We start from the raw sequence: 26,796 nt of genomic DNA on the forward strand, positions 1-26,796 counted from the left end.
CCTTTATGATTAATGCCTTTTTCCTAATTTCTAATATATGCAGCATTATGTACTGGATGGCGATAATATTTTTTGGAGGACTCAATTATATATTATAAAATTACAATTATAAAATTAAAATTTTTAATATATTAAAAAAACTCGACAACCCTATTAAGTCGACGTTTTTGAAGTGGAACCGCCAAATTCTCGCTTTGTCTATGCATTTTTTTATCGGTTATGTCGACTTTTTTATGTTGCCGAACCCTGATATCTCGAGCACAAAGGGGGAAAAATTTACCATTTAACGTCGGTTATCTCGATCGGCACTGTGCAGCCGCAGAAGAACTCGCGAAAGTGGCGGAAAAATCAAGCCTTACAGATGCTACAGGTGTTGTATTGTATACTGGAGAATCTCTGCTGTTAGTTAGTGCACATATGCCTTTTGTTGTTAAATGTTATGCGATAAACGGGAGGCGAAAGTAGAAGCGTGGCGCTGAACAGCACACGGGAGAACGTGGGATGAGCAGCAAAAGCATAGAATGAACAACGGCAGGATCGGGGGGAATCCGCGATGCGCTTTGGGAAGTAAAGCGCAGCCGTTGAGAGAGTGCCGGTGGGAAGGCACGTACCGGGATACGCATGCGCGATAACAACGACCGCCGTGAACCAACATATACCGATGGGTTACTTAACGTAATCCCGGGTTCTTTGATAACAGAGTGAGGTGTTTCACTATGGGAATCGCTTTGGGCGTGACCAACTACGGAAGCTCTTATGACACCACGTCTGTCTTGACAGACAGGTCGACCTGAGATCAGGCTCCGCCTCACCTTCATCCCTCAGGTCGACCCCATCTAACATCATTGCAACGAGATTTCTTCCCATCCACGTGCAAGGAGGGAAGTGCTGGTGAAACACCTCGCTCTGTTATCAAAAAACCCGGGATTACGTTAAGTAACCCATCGTTCTTTTTCTAACTTCGCTCGGTGTTTCACTATGGGAGATATAGACCACACCCGGATTGCACATGATCCCGCTACACCCAATCACATGGGCACAGGACGTCTGGCTCCCAGCACCACATGCGCCAAGGATGACTCAGACACATCCAGCCTATAAAACCGCACAAAGGTGTGTGGCGTGGCCCAACCGGCCGCCGCACAAATTTCCTAAACAGAAACTCCCTTAAGCAGGGCCCATGAAGTCGCCATCCCTCTAGTCGAGTGGGCCCTCAGACCCGCAGGTGCCTGAGAACCACAGCATTCATACGCTAGACATATAGCCTCCACAATCCATTGGGACAGCCGTTGTCTCGACAACGGCTTCCCCTTGTGGGGGGTAGCCCAAGACACAAACAGCTGGTCAGACTTCCTGAAATCCGCTGTTTTCCTGACGTACGTAAGGAGAGCCCGCACTGGGCACAAGGAACTCAACCTCTCCTCCTCCTGAGATGAGAACGGAGGAGGGTGAAATGCCGAAAGTTCCATAACGGGACATCTATAAGAAGAATCCACCACTTTAGGTACAAACGCCGGGTTAGGGCGAAAGGAAACTTTTGTGAGCCCAGGGGCAAACTGCAAACAGGATGGACTGACAGACAGGGCTTGCAGCTCGCTAACACGCTTAGCAGTCACTAGAGCCATAAGCAGTGCCGTCTTAAGAGAAAGAAATTTCAGCCCTATGCCATCCACCGGCTCAAAAAGGTGATGAGAAAGGGCCTCCAAAACCAAGGACAGATCCCACTGAGGCACTAGCCGCCGAGACACCGGCCTCTTACGGCGTGCACCTTTCATAAGGCACCTTTCATAGACGAGGCCCTAGCACTCTGGCTAGTGTGTATAACCGATTGGGGTAAACCTGCCACATTCAAGATCCACCTCTCACGGGCCAGACCCAGAGAGCTATCCTGTCCGGGTGCGGATGATAAATCTCCCCGCCTGACTGGGACAAAAGGTCCCTCCGTGAAGGGAGTGGCCACGGCTGATCCGACAGCAGCTGAACTATTTCTGCGATCCAGTGTCTGGACGCCCAGCGTGGAGCTATCAAAATCAGTGACAAGCTGAGTTCTCTGACCCTGGCTAGAGTGGGGGAGATCAAGCTCAGCGGAGGAAACGCGTAGAGAAGAGCGTTTGGCCATGGGTGGGCTAACGCATCCACACCCAACGGTGCATCTTTGTCCCTTAGAGAAAAGTACAGAGGACACTGAGCGTTTTCTCGCGAGGCGTAGAGATCTACGGCAGCCCGGCCGTATCTCTGCCATATCTGCTCCACCACCTGAGCGTGCAGTTTCCATTCCCCGTACAGGGGGTTTCCCCTGGACAACAGATCTGCACCCTTGTTCCATATTCCTGGAACATGAGTCGCTCTGATGGACAAAAGCCTCGTGTCGCACCCCATTATCAGTTTCCTTGCTAACTGATGCAACTGGAGGGAGCGCACACCCCCCTGTCGGTTAATGTATGCGACTACTGTGGAATTGTCCGTTTTCACCAACACATGTTGGCCCTTTATGAAAACCAGAAAATGTTTTAGAGCTAGAAACACCGCTAACAACTCCAAGTAGTTTATATGACTCGGGATCAGCTGCGGAGGCCAAATGCCGTTCACAGCTCTGCCCATAAGGGTCGCACCCCAGCCCGTCAAAGACGCGTCCGTCATCATAGTAACCCTCGACGACACCGCCCTCAAGGGAATCCCCGACCGAAGTTTCGCGGGGCATCCCCATTGGCGGAGCGCTAAGACGCACGCATGCGTTATCTTGACCGGCCGATTGAGATGACGTCGGGGACATAAGCGCAACTGCGCGACCCATCTCTGAAAATCTCTCATCATGAGAAGTCCCAGACGCACCACAGAAATCACCGAGGCCATTAAACCCAGCATTCGTAGGCACACTCGGAACGGGACATTTGTCCCTGCCCGAAAACGGGAGCGACACTGTATGAGAGATTCGATTCTTCTCTCCGTCAGCGTGACTCGATAGGAGAGGGAATCTATACTGAGTCCTAGATATTCCGCGCGCTGCGCGGTGCACAAGCGGCTCTTTTCCCTGTTTATTTTGAAACCCAAGCTGCAGGAATGCGTGACCACGCTCTCTGCATCTCTGATCGCTCGATCTCTTGACGAGGATCATATCAGATAATCGTCTATATAAGACAAAATCCGAATCCCACTGTTTCTTAATGGCGAAAGAGCCGCCTCCACACACTTGCTGAAAGTTCTCGGAGCGAGAGACAGATTCCGTGATGATGCTCAGCACTATCCCGTACGACTGATCTCGCGTTCGGTGGCGGAATCCAATGACGGCCCGCACGATGAACAGTTAAGCGAAAACAGCCGAGAACTGGATGTGCTGAGAGAGCTTAGTGTAGTCCCTCACGGGAAGAAAGCGCGAATGATGTTAGATGGGGTCGACCTGAGGGATAAAGGTAAGGCGGAGCCTGATCTCAGGTCGACCTGTCTGTCAAGACAGACGTGGTGTCATAAGAGCTTCCGTAGTTGGTCACGCCCAAAGCGATTCCCATAGTGAAACACCGAGCGAAGTTAGAAAAAGAACAACAATAACGGACAGTGAGAGTGTGAAAGGTTAAATAGGAGCTGGTGATGATGATAAACGAGCACCATATGTGCGTGATTAAAGCCGGGAGCTTCAGAAAAAAGCGGCCGAGAAAGCACCTGACACGTTGAAGGGGGCGCTGAAGGGGGCGTGGCAGGTGGATTCCTGACAGATAAACATGTACTGTATGTATTTTTATAGCATGTCTTCATCAAACAAATCGCGGCAACGCTGTTGTGTAAAAAAAAAACCTCCAAAAACACGTGCATGCACATTCTCATTTATTAACGCACATCATGTACATAAAGAAATTTCAAGCATGTTAATATATTGCCGCCATTTTGATTTTCGTTTATCTCGATCATCGGTTATCTCGATGCTTTTTGGCGACCCCCTAGGACATCGACATAACCGGGTTCCACTGTGTATATATACAGTGAGGAAAATAAGTATTTGAACACCCTGCTATTTTGCAAGTTCTCCCACTTAGAAATCATGTAGGGGTCTGAAATTGTCATCGTAGGTGCATGTCCACTGTGAGAGACATAATCTAAAAAAAAAAAATCCAGAAATCACAATGTATGATTTTTAAACTATTTATTTGTATGATACAGCTGCAAATAAGTATTTAAACACCTGAGAAAGTCAATGTTAATGTTTGGTACAATAGCCGTTGTTTGCAATTACAGAGGTGAAACATTTCCTGTAGTTTTTTACCAGGTTTGCACACACTGCAGGAGGGATTTTGGCCCACTCCTCCACACAGATCTTCTCTAGATCAGTCAGGTTTCTGGCCTGTCGCTGAGAAACACGGAGTTTGAGCTCCCTCCAAAGATTCTCTATTGGGTTTAGGTCTGGAGACTGGCTAGGCCACGCCAGAACCTTGATCTGCTTCTTACAGAGCCACTCCTTGGTTATCCTGGCTGTGTGCTTCGGGTCATTGTCATGTTGGAAGACCCAGCCTCGACCCATCTTCAATGCTCTAACTGAGGGAAGGAGATTGTTCCCCAAAATCTCGCAATACATGGCCCCGGTCATCCTCTCCTTAATACAGTGCAGTCGCCCTGTCCCATGTGCAGAGAAATACCCCCAAAGCATGATGCTACCACCCCCCATGCTTCACAGTAGGGATGGTGTTCTTGGGATGGTACTCATCATTCTTCTTCCTCCAAACACGTTTAGTGGAATTATGACCCAAAAGTTCTATTTTGGTCTCATCTGACCACATGACTTTCTCCCATGACTCCTCTGAATCATCCAAATGGTCATTAACAAACTTAAGATGTGCCTGGACATGTGCTGGTTTAAGCAGGGGAACCTTCCGTGCCATGCATGATTTCAAACCATGACGTCTTAGTGTATTACCAACAGTAACCTTGAAAACGGTGGTCCCAGCTCTGTTCAGGTCATTGACCAGCTCCTCCCATGTAGTTCTGGGCTGATTTCTCACCTTCCTTAGGATCATTGAGACCCCACGAGGTGAGATCTTGCATGGAGCCCCAGTCCGAGGGAGATTGACAGTCATGTTTAGCTTCTTCCATTTTCTAATGATTGCTCCAACAGTGGACCTTTTTTCACCAAGCTGCTTGGCAATTTCCCCGTAGCCCTTTCCAGCCTTGTGGAGGTGTACAATTTTGTCTCTAGTGTCTTGGGACAGCTCTTTGGTCTTGGCCATGTTAGTAGTTGGATTCTTACTGATTGTATGGGGTGGACAGGTGTCTTTATGCAGCTAACGACCTCAAACAGGTGCATCTTATTTAGGATAATAAATGTAGTGGAGGTGGACATTTTAAAGGCAGACTAACAGGTCTTTGAGGGTCAGAATTCTAGCTGATAGACAGGTGTTCAAATACTTATTTGCAGCTGTATCATACAAATAAATAGTTTAAAAATCATATATTGTGATTTCTGGATTTTTTTTTAGATTATGTCTCTCACAGTGGACATGCACCTACGATTACAATTTCAGACCCCTCCATGATTTCTAAGTGGGAGAATTTGCAAAATAGCAGGGTGTTAATATATATATATATATATATTTATCATAATTGTATGATTATCGCTTAAGGAATTTATTTCACATAGGGGTCATCTCTTGCTCTTGCCCTTTACCAGAGCAGTGGGAACATTTTGTTGCTAGCTCAATTGCTGGTACATGCTAACATTTGCATTGTGGGATCTCTGAGCAACCCTTAAAAGCACCATCCTGTTTGGGACAAAACAGAGAAAGACTTACTTTAAGAGGATATTTATTTCCTGTTAATAATACACACAAAGCTATGCTTATGTAATGCTGATCTTATAATCTACATATCAATAATAAATCAACCATCAAGAGGTTTCACTTTATATAATCACACTGCTCGAATGTCAGTACTTTAGCTATAAACTGCATGTTGATTACATGGGCCAGGTTATTATTTCATACAATTACAGTATATTGTTATATTGTGTGGTGAAGTACTGAAGGTGCATGTTTACATCACATAATATTACAAATAATCCATTACTCATAGGCGTGCACAAGTCAGCACAAGTCACAAGTCAGCCGTGACAAAAGGTAGACCTGATAATTGTAACATAAGTGGTAGACCAGTAGTTAACCGGATAATTACTCAACTTATTATTTATTTGTTAATCCTAAAGCATTTTATTCATTAAAACAATCAATTATTCAGTAACAACAGTGACACCAGGAGGAGTGGAGAGGTATGTAGTTACATGACAAATGTGTGAAACAGTGAGAACAGCTTAGACTGGTAAATCATTCACTCATGTCTACCTCTTCCTGAGTTCTTTATGGTTAGCTGTAGTGTTAAATGTCATACTTGCATATTTTATTCATTACCCTTAAAAGTCTGTTTTGACTTAATTATAAGGAAATTCCGGGTTTATAAATGTATTAACATAAATGTATTAACCTGTTTAAATCATGATGGGACATGATGTAATCAGAAAACGGAAAGAATTTTGGTGCTATAGGGCAATAGCATGAAAAAAATTAGCAGTTTATTTATTTATTTATTTTTTTTATGAAAACAATTTACCAACAATTAAATATTTTTCATTAAAAAAAATAATTTGAAGTTAGTGGATCACTTATGTTAACATAAATGTAACATCTGTAAACATTCTCTCAGCAGTTTCTCTATTATCTCTCAATAATAATCTTACACGATTACAGCTATACAGTACATCTGACTGTTACTAGGCTCTGACAGTATAGACTCCTGTGTATGTATAGACCAATCGAAATAAATAATTTAATATATGGTAGAATATTAGGTAGGAATAGGATGATACCCTTGTATGGGGTGTTTTTAATATAACTGGAATACTTGGTTCGTTCTGAATTTTGTTCTTAGCATTTTCCATACACTTTTCAATTGAAACCAAGGACAGCTGAAAAGAAAAATAAATTTCTTCTGTCCAGAACAATCTAGTTAAACATAAATAAAACTGTATGATAACTACTGTACACAAATGAAGGACTGTGGGATTTAACTTGATATTTTAAGAGCTCTGCATAACACTCTTGGAGTGGTTGGTTAACATTATAACAGGAACAGTAACAGTCACAATTTTTTTTTCTTTTTTTCCACCAGGAGCAAAAAGATCAACCTTTTCAAGATTAAATAAAGGAAAGTCGGTGGAATCAGAACTGCCTCGGTAATCTATGGAACGGAAGATCACCTAGACCAGGCACACATCAACAATTACATCACATAAAATGTGTGTGAGTATGGTCAGGTTCAACTGAGAACCAAAAACTATTTACTTGCAGGAGTTGAGAGCACTTCTCATGATCTACAATAAAGGAATAACTTTTACCCATGGAGTCTAAGTGAATTTCAAGATGATGAAAAACTGACACAGTCTAAAGACAGCAAGTGGCTTATGCACTGATATGAACTAATTTAAAGGAGAATTTACTTGAATAACAGATCATAGTCATGTACGCTTTATGAAACATGAAACACTGTGTTCCTGATGTGTTTTAGACTATAAGAGCAGGTATGTGTGTGTGTGTGTGTGTGTGTGTGTGTGTGTGTGTGTGTGTGTGTGTGTGTGTGTGTGTGTGTGTGTGTGTGTGTGTGTGTGTGTGTGTGTGTGTGTGTGAGTGAGTGAGTGAGTGAGTGAGTGAGTGAGTGAGTGAGTGTATTTGAATGTTCTCACAGGTAAACATCATGAATACGGCACATACCAACGTTGCATATCATCTGCTATACCAAAACATAGAATTGCATGCTTGAAAACTGTGCATGCAATCAGACAAAAACACAGAAACAGCTTCAAATCTATATATCAAATAATATGGGAGCAATTTCAACATTAATCAAACATAGTTCTGTTGATTGACAGCCTTGGGTAATGTTGTAAAATCTATTTTTTAATCTTTTGCATTTTTTATGGAAACCAAATTGTTTAGACTTGTGACACTTTTTTTAAAAGCTGTCTGCTGATTTTGCAGAATGATTTTCTTCTTTATTAAATGATTTAGCCTTCAAAGAGTGGATGAACGTTCAGAATATTCACACCATATAAACAGCCTCGGTCCCCAACAATGTTGGCACAGGGCAAAAGCTAAGCGGCATGCTTTTGATTTCACATTATTCCTTTTTATAATGATGTATACATATTGTTTGAAATAACCTTCAGATCAAAATGCTGTATCACCTGTCATGTAAAGCATCTACCTCAATGTCATGATCTATATTTCTGCCAAAAGCTTTGCCCTGTGAAAGCAGCATCAGTCATGCGACTGGGCCATCATTAAAGCAATGTGTTGTTTTACTCTGCCTGCAGTCAGAAGCAGTTATGTATCATGTTCAAAATAGCATGACTCACTTGTCCTCATTGTCCATTCTAGATGGCTGTTGTGTCTATGCATTGCTGGTTGTTGTGTCTATACAAGTTCTTATTCATTTGCTACCTGGTGTCCTTTTTGGTACAGTTATGCAAAGTCTTTAATATAGTATCTGACCCTGATTAACAGGTAACAGTGTAGTCCAGAGTGTAGTCTATATCAATCAATACATTACACAGCATCCAAGTGTTAAATCCTGTTTTTGGGTGTAGTGTCTGTCAAGCTGCATAAATATTGCACTGTATTGTTCGCTTTTAAGTCCACTGTCTTCATATAAAAGAGAAATCTGCAATTATAATATGCAACATAAAAAAAAAACAAATTTTCAGTAATCTATGGAAGAACAGATACACTATTTAAAATGCACTCTTCTTTCTACTTGCATGCTCTGCAGTAAGAATAGTTGCTTAGACCAACTTGTTAGTGAAGTGCAACAGTAGCCATCCCAGATTATTAAGACAAATACGTATTTCTTTGTTAAAAAATGACCTTATTCCCAATAAACATTAGCGCATGGCAAATAAGAATCAATTTGATGGTATAAAAGAAAGTAGTAGTAGAGAAACCCATGTTTTTTAGTTATTATACACTTTGAGGGCTTCCTAGAGAAAGCAAAATGCTTTTGTTCTTTTTCCTGTAAATGTCCCCCAACCCCCACCCAACACCATTACCACTGCAATTAATCTGAGTGTTTGTGTCTTTCTTTTTTTCTACTGAGTGAATATGGACAGTGTAGGCTGAGATGGGGATTGTTGGCTTACCGATGGATGCATACATTTTAATAGCAGTTATTATGCACAAGAATGAGTATTCAAGAAACATGTGAACGTATGTCTGTGCAAAGTACCTCAACATATAATGCACATATACTCACCTCATCATGAACAGCTTGATACCTTTTGTTGGGTTTTGGTGAGGGACGACAACGCTGATAACAAAACAGCCTCAAACTAAATTAATGAAGAGCTTATTACACGTTACTTTCATGCTATACATACTGTAGGCTACTGAATTTTTAAAGTTGTTGAGTTGAGTGATATTCAAAATGTAACTAAACTTGAAAACGAAACAAATTTTCAACTAGAGAACATAAAAACATAGCCTGGTGTACAATTATATTTGGCCTGGTTTTTGATCGTGGATTTACTGAAATCATATTTATATATTTGACTTCAGTGCTATGATTTATTTTGATGCAATTATGACACTTTCTACTTGCTGAGAAATTAATTTCTGATATAGCCGGTGTGGTTCCTGTCACGGTGTGTAAAACAAACACAGAAGCGGTAACTTTCATAAAATTTTCGTTTGTTGTGTCTGTTTACCAATTCATAAACCATATGTTTATAGATTGAATATAGGAAAGTGTTACTACATTTGCCATTGGGACATTTTAGTGAATATTACCGTGGCTCCCGTTTTGACAAAAAAAAAAAAAAAAGGCAGTGAGAATGCTGGCCCACAATTGTGATACATCTACAAACATAGAGTACAAATATCAAATAACATAAAAAAAAACAAGTTATTTAGTATTACAGCAGAATTATCATTGTATAGGGTGCTACACTAGGTTAGGCTGCTAGATATTTTTGGGCTTTGCCCCTTCAGTTCCTTTAAACAAGCTGCTACTGCACCTCACTCATAACATGCCAGCATGAATATAATTGCTCACAATTAGCAAACTAGAACATGAATACCATAAATCACTTGTTTTCTGATTCAATACCAAACATTTGTTTGCAAAATGTTTTTGGAAATATGGCTATTTAACTGCATTGGCAAATACGTGTTCTGCTTCATTGCATTACGCTCATTATATTTATTGCATGCACAGTGCCATGTGTAAAGATGTTTCACAGTTTTACGAACAAAATGTGATTTAACTACCACAAAATGGCATTAGCTAACTGCGATGGAGCATGGCTTTCATCAGCTACAGACTGACCCACTTACAAAAAAGTAGACAGGTGTTATTATTACTTCTACCAAGGGTTTTAATATCATTGCTGAACTTAGAGTAGTTATTTTTTCCTGGGGTGCATGCTGTCTTTCACTTTTGCACAGCTTATCATTCAAAGATGCTCATAGGACTGCAAGCCTTTCAGCATCAGTACAGTCGAGAGAGGGAGAGGCAAGAGAGTTGGAGGCAAATTTAAGGTACTTTGATTTCAAGCTTTGGTCGCACAGCTAGAACCATCTTATCACACGTCTTTAAATGAGGACACAGTTCAAATGGCACATAGATTTTGTTTTTACACTCTGAATTTTTTCTTTCTTTCTTTCAGTGTTTAAAAGGTGTACACAACATTAGTCACATGGCTTAATAGGGATGTGCAATGCTAAACAGCTATAGATATTTCATGCTAATAATCATTGTACATCATGTAGGCAGAGATTTAGTCATATATTCTGTGTTTGATAGTATTCTGCACTCTGTATATGCCATCTTGAAATGCAAGTGGTAGATTCAGGGCATGTCATGCAACACTGATGTCTAATTTATTCCCATATTTTTTTACATCCATATTTTCTGAAGCTGTTCTGAAGAATGAGGTAGAGGATAAAGAGTTATGCAGTTAAATCTTTAGACTATATTTATAGTTAGCGATGTGCAGGTTCCTAGTTATGTATGGTGAGCAATAATGCATGATATAATCATAAGCATATCATTAAAAAAAACATTGTTTAGCAAAAAAAAAGAAAAAAACGGTTGAGCTGCACACATTACTGCACACATGCTGTTTGGTTGTATTTGCATACATACCCTTAAATGGTGCCTTACATACAGCATATCATGCCATATTCCTATTGAGATCTCATTACAGAATGCATTATACATAGCATACACAGATGCAGTGTAGGTGTTATGTCCTTTAGATGATGTAGATCTTGTAAATTTAAAGGTGGACGGTAGATGCTTTGACACGTTACGTTGACGTCACAGTATGATCACAAAATAAAATAGGATATCGCATGTACCGAATGTCAGAATTATTTTGGGATGCTGTTCTCGGAGGCATGTTACATGCTGTCATATTCCATCGAGACTTTACAATGCCTTATCATGGAAAGTCAGAAGGACCAAATTGATGTCAAACCATTACAAGGAGCCAGGTTTGTAGAGGACAATTTCCAATTTGCTTCAAGCTTAAAATCAAGTATAGAGTATAGAAAATCAGGCAAGACCACACACCACATGCAGTCAGTTTATAATCCGGTCTGACTCTCTTAAAGATCATTAAAATACTTCCCACTCTAATACAGTGTGCTTTTGTTTTTCAGGAGATAAGTCAGAGTTAGTTACGAAGCAGTACAATGTAAGCAATAGCATCATCCATCTAAGCAACTGCATTACTTTTCTTTTTAAGAATGTGCTGCCAAGATGTAGAGCATTACTTAAACACTGGTGCATTTCTGAAATTACACATTGCATTTCTCGAAATCGTTGCAGAATCTATATCGACTAGTCTTCAGTCCTCCGTGTCTCTGTGTTCATATGTAGTTTACGCACGTGTGCATGTGCTAATGCAGGTACTGACCTACAGTAAAGCCTTGTCCATTTACAACATGTTAACACTGTGCAGTCTTTTTTATCATACATGATGTATAAGCTTTGAGAAGCTCCATGAGCAGTCACTATGTCTTGTCCTGCTTCTGTACTGTACCATTACCTATCATTCTTGACGTGTGAAAATACAAGAGACCTTAAAATTCTAATTGCCGTTTTGTAGTGTCTTCTGTCTTGTGTAGGTCAGATGAGTGCGTGATGAATTCAATGTGTGGTTAAATATGTACAATGTGTGAAGTACAGGAAATTAGCAAATATTGATAGAGAGTACATTCTATGGTTAAAATAATGTATATATGTACGATCTGTAAATGTACATGGCATATGTACGCAATAAAATCAATTTGAATAAAAGTGGTGTCTTGTCTTGTAATTGTTCTCAGCTATGAACATGCTGCTTTGTGTAGTATGCTTAACTGATATTTGGCTTGAATATGATTGTCTGCTTGAGAGTATGTATGTGTGTGTAAGTTACGTTGCCCTGAGAAGGACCATCTTGCTCCCAGTGACCCCAGGATATTCTCAGGATCCATCACCATCTTGACCAGGATGAAAAAAGTGTATAAAAAGAATTGTAGGAAGTATTGAATAGTAATGATTGTTTTACATGAAAAGTGTAACATCTTGCTCAAAAATATGTCTGTGAATACTTTTACTTTTGAGTTTTGAGACTACAAGAATATACTAAATACAATACAAAATTATTTCAGTGCAAATTTGGTTTTATCTATTAAACTATTATTACTCCCTGATCATTATTACAAATATAAATGAGTGTTGTGTTTTTTTAGTTGATGTTGCTGATGGCCTTGACAGAACTGATTTACACAAAAAAAAAAAAACAGTAATACATAAAACTGATTTACTGATTGATTTACACAAAAAAACAAACAAAAAAACAAATCAAACACAATGACTATGTAAACATAATGAGAGGGTCACAGGGCAGGTCTGTATGTTTATTCCCACTGCACCTAAACACATACAGGCACCACATGGATTACATTGCTTATAATCAGCAAGGAAATTGAGCTAAGGAATCAATGAAATAAGAGTTGGCCAGCTGCCCTGCAGTTTCCCGACAGTAGAGTCATGTTTAGGGGAAATGGGGAGTAAGAAGTGGATAAAAGAGAGAGAGAATGAGAGAGAGAGAGAGAGAGAGAGAGAGAGAGAGAGAGAGAGAGAGAGAGAGAGAAAGCAAGAGAGAACAAGGTGTTACGTTTTAAAGTGCCCCTGTCTTCATTCAAAAATAATGATTTCACTAAAAGAAACAAGCTGTTTAAGCCATGTAAGATGTGAATGGTGCTGACTGTGTAAAAAAATTGCAAAATAAGACAACCTGGCCTAAGACTATATAATCTCTGTTTAGTGTGTGTGTGTGTGTGTGTGTGTGTGTGTGTGTGTGTGTGTGCGTGTTTGTGTTACACTGGTTTTTGCATTACATACTGTATATGTAGCAGCATTGGAATACCCTGGTAAACTTTAGATATTGTGTATGCTGTATACAATAGTTGAATGCTTCTATTAAATGTGCACAGCTATAATTTTAAAGTCTGAATATTGTAAAAAGTCACAAATTAACAAACAAATTAACAAACAAATAAATAAATGCAATCGCCTGTAAATGCAAATGCCTGTATATACTGTACATTTTCCTTATTCTAACCAATTTGGACAAAAGCTTTTCTGCTGCACCACTCAGGAGCATACAAACCTGCCATGGATAACCCACTAATGTCTGATTAAAAAAAAAAAAAAAAAGATTTTCAGAATCAAATCATTTCCATTACCTGAGGTAAAAGAAAGTCAGAAGAAAATCTTTGATTTATTTATTTAGTCAGTTCTGCTGGCTACATTTCTGGATGTCATAAAGTCTAATATATGTACAAGTTGCATATTACACAGCATAAATGTGGGTTTTCTCTACTGCTCTAGTAAGGAAAATGATTAATAAGTAAGTTAGACAAATATAAAGAATTCATTAAAAGCACAAAGCTATTATAGCATGTCCTGCAGAAAGGCCTTTAGGGAATCCCCTGCCAGGCCTTGACTACTATTTTTAGAAGAGACATTTTTTACACAAGAGGATTAGCAAATCTATTTTTCGTAACAGACACTCTGTAACCTAAGGCATGGAGTCACTAAGGCATGAGTTCATATGTGCATGAAATATGAAAGGCATACATGGCACAATCTGATGGAAGTAAAAAAAAAAGGTTAATAAAAGAAAATGGACAGTGTGCTTTTAATTAAAAAATTTATTTATTTTTATCTGTTAGCAGAGTGTAAGATGACGCTTAGCTGAATCTGGTGTATTAAAAGCCTTTATATGCACCTGATAATACAAAATGATAGTAAATAACTGTCAGAAATGTCACTATCTGAATTATTTTGCAAATATGTGCATAAATGAGAATAAGCTTTTTTTTATTGACAATGAAATCTAGTTTCAATATAATTTATGTAATTCATAGTTTTATCTGTGCATTAAAATAAACATTGCATTACTAAGTCATCCTGATAAAGCTTTGCACACTTATTTTTTCTCAACCACATTAGAGAGACTATTTTTAGCCTAAGAGTTAAAAACATGTCACATACAGTATGTAATGATTCATTTCTATTCACAAATACCCAGAAACAATATTGCACAGCAAAAAACACAAGGCTTTTGGTCTTCACCTGAATTCCTCCTGTCAGCAGTCTCTCTTATTCAAACTCATTTCACTCAAGTGAAATGAAACCATTTTGATCAATTATTAAAGAGGTTTGAGACAATGCATTCCACAGTATAGATGGGTCTGATCGAGGCACAGTGAAACACAACCCTACTGAAATGTTAATGCAATCAAAAATGTATCCCCTCCCCTGCCATTCAGCAAGGAGTCATCACATCTCTAGCCTCTATTACGACACGTGACATTAGCTCATCACTCCACAAGAGCTTCAGGGGAATGACAGAAGACATAAGCCCAGTTGACAAGCATACACGCATGCCAAAAGCCCAGACACACACACACACACAAACACACACACACACACACACACACACACACACACACACACACACACACACACACACACACACACACACACACACACACACACACACACACATGCCTGTGGCATTGGTGCATCACATTGCTCATTTTGAGATGTGCTGATGATGGTGAAAACTTTTTAAACGCTGAATGGCTGTAAGGGACAAATCAAGGGCATATTTGGAATAGAAAATATAGAGCAGAGCATCAATAAAAAAAAAGCAATGCTATGAAAATGTCTAAACAATCAGTAATTATGAGCAAAAAGACTGATACATGTTTTAATGAAGTTTAATACGGCATGCTCTCACATACTAGCTATGGCCAAATAAGTACCTTAGTTTAATGTTTGGATTTTATGACTTTGGCTATTTAACTGCTACAGATTAGATTTGGAGCAAAATAATCCGGTTGAGATAAAAAGTCTGGTTAAACAATGAACACAGCCATCTTATTAGAAACAGCCACTATAGTGAAATGTGTGAATGCTGATTTGATTACAGATATTACCTTGATGGCTAGTAATTAGGCTCCTGTGATCGCAGAACTACTTAAAGACATGACGACAATATGTTTTAAGCCCCGTACACATGTAAATGGATAGACTATAGTTCCATTTCAGGAACTCGAGCTGCGTCGAAACGCTTTGGGAATGCCCCGCATTGTCCACGCTCTGAATCACGTGTGAAATCCAGCCAATAGGCCACCCTGGTGGGACCCAAGCAGGTTCTGGTCTTGGAACAAGAAGTATGCACCCTCCTGAGGAAAGGGGCCATCGAATTTGTTCCTCCCTTAGTCAGAGAGTCAGGCTAATACAGCCAGTACTTCGTTGTTCCGAAGAAGGACGGCGGATTGAGGCCGATCCTAGATCTATGCTCCTTAAACTGCTCACTCATGAGGCTAAGGTTCAGGATGCTTACCCTCAAAGAGGACATGTCACAGATCAAGTCCAAGGGACGCCTCTTTCCACATAGCCATCCTTCCCGCTCACAGGAGGTTTCTGAGGTTTGCTTTCGGGGGCGAAGCTTACCAATATTGGTCCTCCCCTTCGTCTCAGCACTCTCATCCCGCACCTTCACAAAGTCCATGAATGCGGCTCTAGCCCCGCTACAGGCGGTCCGGCATCGAGATGTCGTTCTCGTCGCAAGAAGGAGCTGGGGTTAAGACTAAATGCAGGGTGCTTTCTCCGTTGCAGAGAACCACCTTCTTGGGCGTAGTGTGCATTCTCACAGCAGTCGGGAGAGTAAGAGAAGGCCCACCACTCACTGTGAAGCAGTTCCAGAGGCTACTGGGTCTCATGGCAGCAGCGTCCAACATGATTCCACCTGGCCTCCTCCATATGAGACCCCTTCAGTATTTCAAGACCCCCGTCCTGGGAGCGCCTTGTCCTTTAGGGAATTGGGGCTTCACCCCGCGGTGGTGGAGATCTAGGAGGGATCTCCTCTCACAGGCCGGGGGAACCCTAGCCCAAAGTTATGGAAGCTATGGCTGTGACCCCTGAGGGGGCACAGTTTTTAGCAGCTGGTCTCTCTACTGAGGTAGTTGAGACTATCCTCCATTCCTTACCTCTCTTCACATGGAGATTGCATGCCGCTAGATGGCAGCTGTTTTCCACATGGTGTAAGCACCACCAGTTAGACCCAGTCAACTGCGTGGTTGGGTAAGTTCTGGAGTACTTGCAGTAAGTTTGCCACAGGGTTGGTCCCGTCCACCCTGAAGGTTTACGTGGTTATCGTGGCTTATTGTTTCCCGCCTGCAGGGCAGTCCTTAGGGAAACACCCTCTCGTGACACGTTTCCTACGCGGCACCCAGAGGCTGAGGCTGGGGATACGACCCAAAGTGCCTGTGTGGGATTTGGCCGTCGTGTTGGCGGCGCTATCTGAGCCCCCTTCGAGCCTTTGGCCGAGGTGCCCTTAGGTACCTGTCAGGTAAAGACCGCCTTTCTTTTGGCGATATCCTCCCTTAAGGATCAGGGACCTACAGGCTTTGTCTGTGGCCCCATATCTCCTAGAGTTTACCCCTGGCATGGCCAGTGCTTTTCTCTACACTAAAACTGGGTATGTGCCTAAGGTGCCTATGGCACTGTTTGTCTGCTATGGCCCTCACAGAAAAGGTTTTCCTGCCAATAAGCAGATTCTCAGCAGATAGATAGTGGATGCTATTGCCTCCGGTTATGAGTCCTCTGGTCTTCCCACTAATTTCGGAGTCAAGGCTCATTCAACCCAGAGTATGGCGGCCTCTACGGCCTGGACAACGAGGGTTCCCCTACAGGACATAGGTAACGCTGCAGGCTGGTCCACACCTTTGACCTACGTCAAGTTTTATGACCTTGACATCAGAGCCACTCCTGGCAGGGACTGGTCAGTATGGTGTGATTGGACATTCGTTCCCAAAGCTTTTCGACGCAGCTCAGGTTCCTGAAAGGGAACGTCTCTAGGTTACATATGTAAACCCTAGTTCCCTAAGGGAAGGAGACGCTGGCCATATTTCCTGCATCCCTGCAGTGCTTACCATCTCTTTTTTCAGAAACTAATGTCGCTACCATCGCTCAGCCTTTTTGTAGCTTCCTGGTTTACGCGACATCGCCCGCCGATGATGTCACAACTTGCCTATTGGCCGGATTTCACACGTGATTCAGAGCGTGGACAACGTGGGGCATTCCCAAAGCGTTTCGACACAGCTTCTCTTTCCCTCAGGGAACTAGGGTTACATAAGTAACCTAGAGACGTTTCTACCCATATATTTAAAATAGAAACCCTCAGCACACATAAAAATGCTAAATATAAACTGAAACTGCTCACCATCAAATTACAGACTACAAAGAAACAACCTGCTAAGCAACCATGATGCCCAGAGTCTTACATTTATAGCACATGTGCAAGTTCATCAGTGACACAATTTATTTTTATTATTATTTTTTACAGTATACCTGGGTCATGTTTAAAATGACATCTTGGAGGATGTTCTCAACAGCTATATTTTTCTTTAACACTAAATGCCGTTTTTTTGTCGATTAAAAAAAAATGGCACTGGTAAAAAAGTTTATTTTTAATATTAGTCAGGGCTTTAATCTTTTAACATGTCAAGCTGTGATCACAGCACCTACCCCTCCACTATGCATCCTAGTATCAATTCTATTACAGCGAGCACAGCAGGAACTGCTAGAGGGCCTAACTAATGCTGCTGTGCTTACACCTGCCTGAATTACATTACCGAAACAAATACTATTCCAGCTGTTGTGAAAATCACATGGGTATCATGCCACAATGACAGATTTATACATCAAATGTGCAATTCTTGTAACTATTACTGAAACAGATTAAATAAACACTGTATAAACAAAAATACTGGGACATCTGACTTTTCTTCTCCAAACCACAAAGCTGGAGGCAAACAATTATGTAGTATGTTTTTGAAGGTGGTAGCAATACATTTTCCCTTCAATTTAACTAGAAAACCCAAACCTGTTATAACATGAAAATGTTCACAAATTCAGCTCCATAAAGACATAGTTTACATTTGTTGGAGTGGAAAATCTTCAGTGGCCTACTTTAGAGTTCTGACCTCAACCCTGCTGAACACCTTTGGGATGAATTTAAACCTGACTGCACACCAGGCCTCCTTACCCTACATCATTACCTGACTTTACTAATGTCCTTGTAACATTATACAGTATAAATAGCACACTACAAAACATCTTCCCAGAATAGTGAAGGTTATTATAACAGCAATGGAGGCTGAATACACAATAGGATATTCAAATATCTATGATAATGCTATACACTGTAATATACTAAAATAGCTCATTCATTTATTTCCAGCTAATACTCTCAACAAAAGTAAAAAAAAAATTAACTATCTTGAGTTTTAGGAATACCAATTAAGTAAAAAGCATTTATAGGCATTACAAAAATAAAACATGGAAATATATGATTTGAGCTAAACTGACATACTCCAATAAACTTACTTCAGCCCCGGTTTTTCATTTACATTTCTATTTAATTTGTTAAAGCAAGGGTCTCTGTGAAATGCCACTTGCAAATGAACCTATTTTATGTTTTGGAGCCTGGTTTCAAGTATTAATGCCACTGCATAACAGCATAACTAAGGCAGAGAGTAAACATTGTAAATCTAGACATGGTTCTGGAGCCAAACATTAGTTTAGTTGGCATTAGGTTTTTTTAAAAAGGTTTTATTATTATTATTATTTATTATTATTATTATTATTATTATTATTATTATTATTATTATTAATAATTATAATTATAATAATAATTATTATTATAAATAATAATAATAATAATAATAATAATAATAATAATAATAGTAATAATAATACTATTACACACTGTCACACCCTTAGATGCTGCCTTATTCACCTGAATGTGAATACATTATTTAAAATAAGTAGATTATGTACTTAATATATAGTATACAGCAAATACAAAGAGGGATACTATTCAGGTTGTTTACAGTGCTTGCCACACAGGTTCACATGGCATCTGGTTGATTACATCTAGATGATTAGTGAGAGTAGAAGTGTGCATTGGGACTAGGCTCCCACAGGACACAACTAAAAAGCCATCTAGTTAGACATTTTGCTGTCTTGCAGGCAAGCAGCTAGAAATAAATCTTGTGATGAATGAAAGACCACATTCATCAATGTGAGCAATGTATTTACATCACCATCATCACACTTTTGTATCAGTCATCATTCGTAACTGCATGGTTAGGGTTGCATTTAAATTATTTAGAATTTAAATTAGGCTACAAGTGTAACTAAACCTAGCAGAATTCAAATCAACAGCAGCAACAATAAAAAGAAGAGAAATTCATTTCAAACCTAGATACAGATCTACATATCAGGATTATGACATAGACGCAGATAATACATCCCTTCACCATATGTATACTCTATATGTCTCATTTGTGATACCATATTCTTTAATTATATAAAATATTTTGTTAATTCTAACACCACTGATATTAGAAGTGATGGCTTTTGAATGTCTGCTATATATAGCTGTCTAAGTGAACAGTACAAGCAGAAAGTAATGATGCACTCATTCATATTCAGTCATCCATTCAATTACAAACAATTACTCAATGCAGCCATGTGGTTCCAAGCCATTTTCAAGGCATTTCTGCACCACCAGCCATGACTTTGCCAACACACACACACACACACACACACACACACACACACACACACACACACAGTCATTTTCTCCTACATGCTCCTACACCCCCACTCTCCCTCTTTCTCATATGACACCACCACACTCCCCATTTGTCGGATTCCCTCCCCCTACATCTGTCAGTTCTTCTCTCTCTTCCATTGGCTGTGCTAGAGCATGAGAGCTAAGAATAGCTCCCCAGAGTCTGGCCTCAACAGCCCCTGGGGCACAAGTGCTCATCTTGAAGGGCGTTGTGTGAATACGTCTCTTCTCCCATTCTCATACTATTGGCTTTATAAATGGAACACAGGTATTATATAAGCGCTTTGTGAATGAGACTTTGGGGGATGGAGGTAAAGGAGCCTGCATTCATACAATAACTGCAGTTGATTTCACACATTGGATCCCCCTCAGTGGTGATGGTGATAGTGCCACTGTACATATTTTTTTGTGTGTATATACCATAAATACCAAAAAACACCCTCAACCATTAAAGTCTTTACTACTTAGAATAAAAACACAGCATAATATTTTAGCCAAAGACATGAATGAAATAGGAAGAACTGTTTCTCAAATGTGGAACACCGTTCCCCTTTAAATGTATGTGAAGTCTGTTGCAGAAACCCTCTACTACACCGCTGTTGCTAGGCAAGACCAGAGATCAGGAGTTTCACACCAGCAGGTTTACTGCATGTAATACAGCTAAATGTGAGGTATACTGTAAAAGTCACAAAATTTATGTGAAAAATGTATTTATCTATTAAAAAAATGAAGGATCACTAGTGTAATAATCAGATATTTTACTGATTTTTTTTTTAACTGCATATTATTGCATGGCTATATGTTGGTCAGTTAAATGGTGATTTAAATGAAGCCAGGTCTGTGAAACAATAGGAAACAATGAAGTAAACATCAACCGATTCATCACTGTTGGTGTAGCAAGTCCTTCTGTTGGTTTGTCTGTGCATTTGGTAATTTATTTTTCTGTTAGATAATGACACATGACATAAGATAAAATACATATTGTCCACAGTTTTTTTGATTACTAAATATATCCTTGCGACTTAATCAGTTCTAATTTGAAGAGTGCTAGTGTCATTTGGTTCTATGCTAAAAAAATCTTTAATTTGAATGAAAAATATTAAGTTGGAACTTATACTGTGTATAAAAACCATACTATAATAAGAATACCTGTGTGCAGCAACATAGGGAAAATGAACTGTATGTTAAAACTGGCTTTTCTATTTTTCTCTCAGTGGCTTACATTATGTGAGAACAATTATATATTTTATACTTACTCACCACACCTAATACCTCTAGGTACACTAGACAGGTACCACCATTTATTCATTCATCCGTTATCACTTTATCCTGTTCAGGGTCACAGTGGATCTGGAGTTTATCCTAGGAATACTGGGCACTAGGCCTGAATGCAACCTGGTTCTGTGTGTGTGTGTGTGTGTGTGTGTGTGTGTGTGTGTGTGTGTGTGTGTGTGTGTGTGTGTGTGTGTGGAGTCAGTCCACAATTACACTCATTCTCACCTAGGGCCAATTTTGAAAGCCAACCCACTGCTGCAATGTTGTAGCAGATGGGAAGAAACTGGAGTGCCAGAGAAAACCCTTCTGCTCACAGGGGAAATTTGCAAGATAGCAACTAGAGTACAAACTACCAGTTATACCACTATACCACCAATTACCAGTATTTTGATAAACCAGTTTATTAATACACATCAACACACCAATGTGGTCACAATTACAATATAATCTAGGTGTCTCAATAAGTTCTTTTTTTCCCTCTATCTTCTCCCTTCAGACCAGGCATAACATTATGACATTGTAACATTATGACTGGTGAAGTGAATAACACTGATTATTTCTTCATTATTGTATCTGTTAGTGAGTGGGATATATTAGGCAGCAAGTGTCCATTTTGTCCTTAAAGTTGAAAGAAAAATTGGCAAGCGTAAAGATTTGAGGGAGTTTGACTAAGGCCATATTATGATGGCTAGATGACTGGGTAAAAGCATCTCCAAAACTGTAGCGATTGTGGAATGTTCCCCGGTCTGCAGTCTGTCAGTATCTATCAAAAGTGGTCCAAGGAAGGAACAGTGGCAAACAGGCGACAGGGTCATAGGCCCGTGTGGTCCGATCCAACAGACGAGCTCCTGTAGCTCAAAATGCTGAAGAAGTTGATGCTGTTAATGTTTGAGGGGTCAGAACTTTTTTAGCAGCATAAGGGGGACCACCACAATATTAAGCAAGTGAGCATAATGTTATGCCTGATTTGTGGTCATTAAGTTATAACTGATCAGTGTATATTTACCACTTTACACCTTGCAGCGAGCAATCAGCCCGATGATTTTGAAGCCATCCTCAGACCTTAAATACTGGACCTTGAAAGATGGACTGCAAATGATAAATGGTCATGATTCTGGAGAGAAAAAGACTTTGGGTTTATTAGGCAATACTTAAAAAAAGCTAAATTGAAATATAATATCAAAAAGTATGCATTTTTTTCTGGGAACTCTATGTAAGAGTACAAATATTTGATTTTAAATGAACTAAAGTTAAATCCGCACAATATAATATCACATACTCCACCTTGATCAGATTGCACAAATGACGGTTCGTGACTCAAAAAAGTAAAGATATGAGTAAAATATCAGTAAGTCCCTGCAAAACCACTTAATTACACAGAAATAAATGTGCATATCTTATTACTTGAAAATCAGTGAGTATGACCAAAACAGGTCAGATAAGAAGCACATGATTTGAGGTCAGTGATCTGTAAATATTAATGAGAAGCTGCAAAAGGACTTGCAATAAGCAACACAAAGAAGTGTCAGCCTGTTCTGATCCACCAGTACTTTTACGCTTTAAGTATTCTAAAGGATGACACATGCCACTAGATTAGATTCACAAAGACAAGCAAGATTAAAAGGCTGTATCTTTATATGAAGCTCAGATCAATATAATGCCATTAGCATAGAACTGGGAGTAAAGTACATTTGTTATGTGCTGGTTGTATCATGTGCAAAAAAAAAAAAGGAAAAAGGCAAAATGCAGTGCACTTCTATGCACTCTTCCGCTTCCTATCTGTGTAGTGAGCCATATGGGATTGGGGTTTCTCTTGAAAGCAACTGTCAGGGTTCTCCTTTAAACAGCAGAATAGCAGGATAATGCTCTGTCACTGACTCACATAATAAAGTAATTTCAGTCGGTAGATTAGAAAGAAGCAAAACCTAAATTGCAAAATTGGGGGTAAATCATTATAAATATACAATATCACACATTTACTTCACACATTCCATGCAGTTTATTGCTCTGTCTCTTGTAATAAAGTACTACAAACTCTTCTAAAAATGTAAAAGTACTCTTCAACACATCATGCTACAGACATTTGTAGGCACTTGACTGGAATGGTCAGTGACCTATAAAAGAATAAAATGATTCAGAAACATTTCACTACATTGTGCACCACTGAGTTAAAGGTTGCTGAGACACTGCTGCCTGCCAAGAACTGCAGATGAGTTGACATTCTCCTCACACTACTGACATTCTCTTCACACTATTGACTTCAAAACACTGGACACAGCTACTACTTACTCTACACAGTGTAAATGTTGTCTGTGGCACATGCAAATAAATAGCTGCATATTGAATGTAAACCAGCAGAAGATTGATTATAATTTAACAGCATTCAAGCTTAACATTTTTATCATGTCACCCCATTAACGTTAGCTCTGGTTCAATGTGTAGGTGTCTGGTTAAAAGGAAAATCTGCTGCCAATAATACTGTTATTATTTCTCATCCATCTGTAACACAACACCTCTGTTGTGTGCAGTGGTCAAGCTGTCAAGGTTCATCATATTATTATCAGATATGAGAACAAATCAAAATGTAGTTTAAATCATGTGACAATCACCTGCATGGTTTTGCATTGTGAGTAGCAGAAATAATGGCGTATATGTGTTAAAGCTGTCACTCTTATTGTAGGTATGCCCTTCGATTCTGCATGCACAGCACCAGGCGGTGCTTTTACTCTTTCCCTCCCACTCTATCTCTTTCCATTTCCCTCCGCCTCTTCCCTCTCTCTTTTAGTGCCTGCTAGCTCCTGGTTACCATGGAGAAATGTGTGGAACATGCTGTATATTTTGAACCCTCTCTCACTCTCTTGCTAACTGCAGGATGTCCCTACATTGCAGTGCTGGCAAACTGGGGCAAGAAGCTACAATCAGTCCGAGGTATGACCAGGGTATGAGCTTGCAGCCCTTGGTTGCTTTAAAGAGGCAACATGATGGGCGTCAGTGTTAATGGATACATACTAAGAGAATGAGTTTGATGAGAGCTGCGAGCGCCGCAGGAGCACTGTGTATTATAACCAGTGGTTTAAAAAAAATGCAATATTTAGGGGATCTCTGTGCAAAACAGATTTTCCCATGCTAGATTGGCAATACAGCTGTGTAACAGGTTGAGTTATTGTTCAAAAGATATCACCAAAAAAGGGAAGATTAGCTGAGTAATAGATGACAGTTTAATGAACATATAGCTGTAAACCAACCATGTCGCACACTTCAGTCATGTTGGGGTTCACCTCTCATTTCATGTGTGCCATGTTCATTGATTACATGATGGATTTGTTCTGCAAATAGACATAAATTTTGTTAGAAAGACTTTATACTGTAACCCAATCCACTGATAATCACTTATACTTCCACACAGCTGTGCAGCACATAATGCCTGGTGCATGAACATATCAGTGACCATGCAAATATACTGGTTATTAACCAAATAAGAAAAATCACAAAGCTGATAGTTTGCATAATAATTTAAGCCATGTGGCTTTGGCATGCATATTCTTAGATAGACCTAGATGATGGGCTTATTCTCTGGGCCTGACTTCTCCAACCATTTCCTCTGCACAAAAAATTCTATGTATTGGCTTATCCATAGGGGAGCCATTATATCAACTATTCAACAAATGTTATTCTTCATACAGCTATTATTAAAAACTTCATACACCCCTTAAAGTGAAATTCTAATGACCAATTATGATTTTTCATGTAGTTATTAGAAAGATATAAGTTTACTGCCCAATTTAGTTTCATTTAGTTTCATTATTATTACATAAACAAAATGGGCATTACAAAGAGTGCTAACATAAGTCCTCTGGGGAAAGATTCTATATCAAAATCTATAATCACGAGCCACTAAATATTAGAACCCACTGTCATAAACAAACACTATATTGTAGGTAGTATATGTTTCCTCCAAATGGGGAAAATTGCTGTGATTTACCCATTTTTTAACAATTGTAGTCCTTTTTGAATAATCAAGACCCAGCCAATCAGGCATGATTCAATATATAGTCTTTACACATAAAGATTGTCTTAAGTGCTCTTGACTGAGTCGAATCAACAGTGTCAGTTATGAGGTTAATATAAACTTTTGGGTTAATAGATTTATAAGAATAAGGATGGAAATCCCTATTCATGATCAAATGTATGCCACTGTCCAAGGTGCTGAAAACCGATATTTTTCTGCCGAACCGACATTGTCGTGCAAATATGACTTACTAGCTATTTTTAAATGTTGGTCCCAGGCAGGGTCAGCACCAATGGCCTGGAATAATGGCACCACTAATAAAAATGCATATGGTTTTTGAGTTTTTAACATCTAAGATAGTCTCAGTGGAAGTGGATTTTAGGATTAAAAGCAAGTTTAACAGTTTACCAATTCTAAGATGTCTTCTACCCTGCAAATGAAAGAGAATAATGTCTTTTTTGTAAAAAAACAATAACAAAAATTGCAGTAAAGAGTAAGGGAGAGCACATGTAATAGTGTGTTGCTCTAAAAGCTTATTAAAAATTAACAAGCGTGATCCGTAACTTTGAGATATGTTCCTTAAATCATTCAATATGTGCACTTCTTTCGCATTACACTGTAATAGATAGCTAATAAAGTTAACAATTATTTTACACACCAGTGACACAGAAACATACAGGTTAATGCACATGCATTTTCTGATGTATAATGTTATTGATTACTCAAAGCAGAGCCAATGATCTCCTATAACTCTCAAGGGAGTGTAAGGTAGTACATTATGTTGATCAGTCTACAATCTAGAACAGAGGTGTTCAATCTTTTTTTCACAACAAGACTAGTGTGACTGTAAGTTTTCTTTTCCAGGCAAACATAAGCAACACCAGTTGATTTTAGTTTAATAATCCAGATTGAACAAGTGAACTGGAAAGTGGAAGTGTGGCTTCTGCTTGGTTGGAATGAAGTCTTGCAGCCAGACTGGTGCATTGTGAGTAAACCCGAAGGCTCCTGCTCTAAAACATAATTCAGTGTAAAGGGTGAAATCTGAAACTGAAGCTCTATATTTCTAAGTAGATTTGAATGATCAAAATCAATACAGTAGCAAACATTTATATACATTATTTATGTACTAATACACATTATCATTCAGCGGATTGTTTTTTTCAATACATGTCATTTTTCTACGCATGCCATTTTTTGTATGCCACAGCCAAACGCGTAATGCAAACAACCTGCTGGAAAACTTTTCTTTTTTTTTTATCACATGCGTCGAATACAAAAT

The 26,796-nt window shown here is 39.4% G+C and overlaps 1 long non-coding RNA gene across 1 annotated transcript in view; it reads left to right on the top strand.

The window, feature by feature from the left end:
* Positions 1 to 12,327, top strand: part of LOC310719222 — a 24,005-nt gene extending 11,678 nt beyond the window's left edge. Inside the window, exon 2 of the long non-coding RNA XR_014531387.1 lies at positions 7,144 to 12,327. This is a non-coding gene — a long non-coding RNA (uncharacterized lncRNA). The remainder of the gene's footprint in view (positions 1 to 7,143) is intronic.
* Positions 12,328 to 26,796: the final 14,469 nt, after the last annotated feature.

This window comes from Silurus aristotelis (assembly GCF_946808225.1).
Source record: "Silurus aristotelis genome assembly, chromosome: 24".
Lineage (NCBI taxonomy): Eukaryota > Metazoa > Chordata > Actinopteri > Siluriformes > Siluridae > Silurus > Silurus aristotelis.